The 5,686-nt window shown below is 47.7% G+C and overlaps 1 long non-coding RNA gene across 3 annotated transcripts in view; it reads right to left on the minus strand.

Annotated features, from left to right (window-relative positions):
* Positions 1-1,131: 1,131 nt before the first annotated feature.
* The window catches only part of LOC106902019, a 6,591-nt gene continuing 2,036 nt past the window's right edge, over positions 1,132-5,686 (minus strand). For all 3 annotated transcript variants that reach the window (XR_001414417.1, XR_001414416.1, XR_001414415.1), the window contains 3 exons: positions 5,492-5,601; positions 4,467-4,520; positions 1,132-1,567 (listed from right to left, as the gene is read on the minus strand). This is a non-coding gene — a long non-coding RNA (uncharacterized LOC106902019). The remainder of the gene's footprint in view (positions 1,568-4,466; positions 4,521-5,491; positions 5,602-5,686) is intronic.

Raw genomic sequence — 5,686 nt, forward strand, 5'->3', positions numbered from 1 at the left:
GGCCCGGCTGTCGGGGTCCGCTCCCGCTCGCCCTTCTCTCGCCGCCGCCGCCGGTCCCCGGCACCAAAACCCGGACTGGATTCCCGCCGAGCGCGGCTGCGCCGGGCGCTGCGTGGGGCCGCGCCGCCTCCGCCCGCAGCCGCGGAGAGAGAGAGAGGGAGAGACAGAGGGAGGGGGGTTCCCCTGCGGAGCGGGCCCCGCCGCTCGCCGCCTCGGCACCGGGGGCAGCGGGGGGCGGCACGGCCCCTCCGCACCCCCCCAGCCCGGTTCAACGGCAGCGGGACGGGCCGCCCCACGGCCGGGGCCTGGGGGAGATGAGATGGTTTCACCTCTCCCGCCTGATCCTCAAGGGAAAAAAGACCCTGGAACTTTAGGAAAAAAAAAAAAAAAAAAGGCTGAGGAGAGACTGGGTTTCTGGGGTTTTTTGATTTTTCTTTTTTTGAGATGAAATACTGAAGTGGAGCTATCTACAGCCTGCCGAGGAGAAAACTATCCAGGATGGTTTGGGAAATATTTTCCTGTCTAAATTTCTGTGCTCTAAGCTTTAAAATACCTACCTTCCTGTAAAGGTTTTTAAATGCAAGTAGTTTCCAAGCAGAGTTTTAAGCTTTTGCAGTCACTGGTGAGATTTATTCGTGGTGAGACACTGGCCCAGGCTGCCCAGAGAAGCTGTGGCTGCCCCATCCCTGGAGGGGTTCAAGGCCAGGCTGGATGGGGCTTGGAGCAACCTGGTCTGGTGGGAGGTGTCCCTGCCCAGGGCAGGGGGTTGGGACTCCATGATCTTTGAGGTCCCTTCCAACCCAAACCATTCTATGATTTATTAAAGCCTCCCAAGACCGAGTTGTACTTCAGGTTGGCCACGTGCTTTTCCTACCTAACCTCTTCCTCTACAAACAAGTTGTAAGTTTGCATTCACATGTCATTTTTGAGCCGTATATTTATTCTTTTCCATTTGCAAGTGAATGGCAGGAATTCCCTCTTTGGTGCCTTTCTCCTGCTCTGGAGACAGGCCGAAGGGCTCACGGACACGCGGTGCGGCAGCACGGGGCCAGGCTTCACCTCTAACGCTGGGTTAACCTGTCCCTGCCAAACAGTAGTGATATTTATTCATGCAAATGATACTTATTCAGATAAAAACTAGTGATATTTATTCATACAAAGTGTATGAAAGAAATTATAGTCAAGACAGCACTCATTCGTAAATAAATAATGAATTTACTTTTCCTGTCCAACTATAGAATTTGTTTCAACTTCCTCAACCCAGCTCCATAAACCAGTTGTTTTCGTTCATTCTTTCAAGATTTCCAAGAAATCCAAGTTTTCCAAGATCCGCAACGGAATCGCTCACAAGTTCCAGCGGATCGTCTTCCAGCAGGATTCCCCCACACCTCCAAAAGTGGTGTTTCCAGAGGTTTTTTGGCAGCTTGGCTCTGGGCACTGGAAGGTCGCTGCAGCCCATCCCGTGGGTCAACAGCAGCCACAGCCCCCGCGACGCAGCCCCAACACACCCGGCTTTTGTCTGGGCCAGTCATTGCTTTTGGAAGCTGATGTGGCATAAAGGATAGATCTGTGGAAGGAAAAAAAAAAAAGAATAATTGCTTTTTGAGTTTTATTTCTAAACTGAGTGTTCAGAATGAAGGTTTAGATTTGTCAAAATGTTCTGCTTCAGTTTTGCCTTGAATCACAGAATCACAGAATCTTCTAGGTTGGAAGGGACCTTAAAGATCATCTTGTCCAGCCGTCAACCTAATTTTGACAAAAATAAACACCCACACAACAAACAAGGAGCATCATCACTAAACCAGACCTCCCAGCACTACATCAACCCGTCTTTTGAACACCTCCAGGGATGGGGCCTCAACCACCTCCCTGGGCAGCCCATTCCAATGTTTGATAACCCTTTCAGTGAAAAAATTTTTCCTAATATCCAGCCTGAACCTCCCCTGGCGCAACTTGAGGCCATTTCCTCTCGTCCTGTCGCCTGGGACTTGGGAGAAGAGACCGACCCCCACCTCTCTACACCCTCCTTTCATGAATTCTACCATGAATTTAAATGGTATTCTCAGTTCCTTCATACTTATACCATACTAGGGCATAGAAATGGAATAATTAAAATACCTCCTAGTATTAAAATGATTTGAAATGTGTTGTATCATTTGAATACCACCTAAATCTAATTGTCATCTTTTGCAGTAGCCTGTATTCACACTTATGTGAATTATAACCACATTACTGAAAGTCCTGTTCCTGTCTGCCACGTGCTGGGATAAAGGTTCCGAGACTTCCTTGAGGTTTTCCAAGATCTGTATGTTTTAATCGTAGCAAGAATAGAACCAAAATTAGAAATTACGTACACGGGGTGCGCTATCCCTGAATTGGATGAACACCACAATGACAGAGTGGAGCCCAAAGGATCTCTTGTAGGAAATGGTGATGACCAAGGACAGCCAGGCTTGCACAGACCTGTCTGTCCACTCCCACCACACTCCAGCCCTTCTCTGAACTCTGTACTCAGCCCTCTCCTCACGTTAACTCCACCACCGACCGTAAGACACAGCTGACTTGACGCCTTTTGCCCCCAGGTTTTGGTAAGTGAACATAAAAGCCGAGATTTTTAGCCCATCGTCCAGCTTTTAGTAGTCAGTTTCCAAAATTCCCAGCTGGGTTCTGTGGTTTGGGAGCACGGTGTCAGGAAGCAGAGAAGAGAGAGAGGATCAGAGAGGTTCTTAGGGACACACAAAACAGCCCAGGCCTGCCCGCAGGAGGCTGCTCCTCAGCTCTCACAGCACAGCAGGGCAGCCCTGCAAAAGGGTGTTGGAGGAAGAGCGTAACCAAATTCTGGTGGAGGGAGGAAAAATGGTTTTTGGGATGAGGAGGGAGAAGGAATAGCAGTCTGGAGGTCTTCCTGGGTGACCCCGGGAAGGGGTTTAGAGAAGAATACTGACTTTTGATTAGTAATCTGAGCTGCTAATGCTTTTTACTCCTGCTGGGTTATCAAATGCAATGAGAAGCCAGTGTTGACAACTCTACAACAGATTGGTTAAAGATTTCTAGCACTTCCCAGGCAAGCCAGATTGGAGCTGCAGTAAGAATAACTTCTCTCACAGTATTTGATACAAACAAAAGATAGAAATGACTGTTTGCTTCGTTTCTTCCAGTCGGGCTGACTTGCAGTATGAACGGAGCTGAAGCTGAACCCATATTGCCCTTTCAGCCCTTCCCAGGGGAGTTAAATTATGGAGACAGTTTTTTAAGGATAGCCAGGGACTCCTGGATACAGCCCTCTGTAGCACCTTCACGTTCACAGATACTCAGGGAGTCAAGCACAAGCCATAAGCCCCTATTATCCATCAATATTTTCCCCTTGAGACTCAGTCTTAGCACTCTTGGGGTGAACTGCTGAATAATTCTGGCCCACAGCCACGTCCTGACATGGAGTGAATTCTTGTGCTACACGGGGCACTGTGGTAACACTCAGCCACACAGAGAGCTCTCACCATTGCACTACAGAGTAACACGCCTCGAACGAAAGGACAGGCTCTGGCTGTAATAACAACTGTTTACATGTCAATGATTTCCAAGCTTATTAAAAGTTACTGTGCACGTTCAACACTCCCTTTGTGTATACAGCTCTCCAACACACAAGTGCTTCAGATGCTTCTTTGCCTCTAACTTTAGCAATCAGTTCATATTTCCAAAAAAGAAATGTCTCTCTCTCTAAGAACACAAGACAACTCAAATGCTAAGTAGATAGAAGTGTATGTATCTTCCTCAAGAAGTTCTTCTAGAATAACCTATAAAGATGAATTACAGTGACAGCTTTGCAGTTCATCTTGAATAATTGCTGTCTAAACTCTTTCTGTAAATCCACTGGGCAGTTCTGTGCAAGAGCAACAGAAAAAAAAAGTCTAGCTTTCCCTGGCCCTGCTGTAACTAGTCTATACTGATTCACGTCTGGTGGAGGTTTTTTATGATACATACTTTTCCCAAACATTTTATACAGTCCATCTCTAAGTTAAGTACTCCTCTCACTTTCAATATAATTATTTACTGATCTGTTTGACATGTTGTTCCATTTAGCTGCTGCTACTTCATCCTGTGATCATGACTGCAGGCAAAGCTTGTCTGACACCACCTTGGGCAAAGAGCCCCTTTTGCTTCCAAAAGTGGAGATTCTTCCCCGACGCTCGGGGAGGCACCGCCCTGTAATCACCTCATGCTGGTCCCAGAGCTGCTTCCATCAGCACCCATCACTCACCAACACAGCTCCCAGCACTGACAAGCACTAGTCATGGCCAACAAGCACTAGTCATGGCTAACAAGCACTAGTCATGGCTAACAAGCACTAGTCATGGCCAACAAGCACTAGTCATGGCCAACAAGCACTAGTAAAGTTGTGCTTCATGTATCCTCAGGCGGATACATTGACTGCAGCGTGCATTTTGCTGGACCACCCACAATCCCACCTTGGCTAGCTCTCCTTTTCTTCCTCTTCTTCTCCTTCTTATTTTCTGATATGCCTGCAAGGAAATAATATATTTCTTGATTTATTTTCTTTAGTCTCCTGAGTACTTTTTCCCCTTGCCCACAAATGCCAGCATTTTTTCACTAGAGCAAGATCCCCCCTGCTCCTACCTCGTCCCAAAATCAGCCTTTAAAACTCAAAGGGAACAAAGAAACCCTCAATGTTCTGTGCATTTAATCACCACATTCTTTTTAAATGTAACCTGCTCGAGTAGTTGCTCACTTTTCACTTTTTAGTGTGCTGCAAATGTATTTGTTTGAGCTTTAGTCTTCCAACCAGGAGGCGCGGTGCCCATGTGTGTGTTCCACTTCTCTCACAATCCCAGGCATTTTGAGCCCCTGCCAACTCCTTTTATTTGGGGACCTGCCTCCTCCACACCCCCTGTGTAAACTTTGCATTTGTTTTGCTTTATAGCGATCACTGAAGTTCTCAGTCCAGCTGGGAGGACAGTCAGGCACCTTCAAGAACAAGGGAATGATTGACAATATTAGGCAGAAAATCGTCCACCAGATGCTGCTCCAAAGGAGAGGTGGCAACCTCCTGACCCCCTTCTCAGTGAGGGGAACCGTCGCTCCTGTGACGTGCCTCTGCCCCACATGCCTCTGCCCCACTCCTCAACCCAGCAGGGAGCACGAGGTCACCCCTGTGCCTGGCTGCTGAGCAGCCAAATGCCACCCCGCAGGCCAGGCTGTGCCTTCCACTTGGGGGACGATCCAGGGCCACCCCTGTGTTGGAACGAAGCATCGGCACGATGCATCAGCCACCAAGGCATTACTCTTCCCAGTTACTGCTCCCAAACATTTCCTAGTTCTGAATAATCTTACTGGTACGGAGAGGAGTTCCAGATAGTCCGTCCTCAGACTGTGAGAGCATGGACATCAGCCAGAATGCACGGCCTTTTTTTTAAAAAAACCCTCCCCAAACAACAGTTTTGCCACTGTCCAGAAGTAATTTCATGCAACTTACATGTTTATGTCTCTTCAAAGGTGTTGCTTCCCAGAAAAACAGCTCAGCTCCTTGGAGTTTCATGCTACTGCTGATACGATGACACTTCCCCTTTTTACAAATCCACTAGTCTGAGAAAGACAAAGGGATGGATTTGAAAAAAGTAAGGCTAACATTTTTCTGCTTAATTACCCAGAGCAAACCCTGGGCGGGGGG

Source organism: Calidris pugnax, unplaced genomic scaffold, assembly GCF_001431845.1.
Source record: "Calidris pugnax isolate Ruff unplaced genomic scaffold, ASM143184v1 scaffold41, whole genome shotgun sequence".
NCBI lineage: Eukaryota > Metazoa > Chordata > Aves > Charadriiformes > Scolopacidae > Calidris > Calidris pugnax.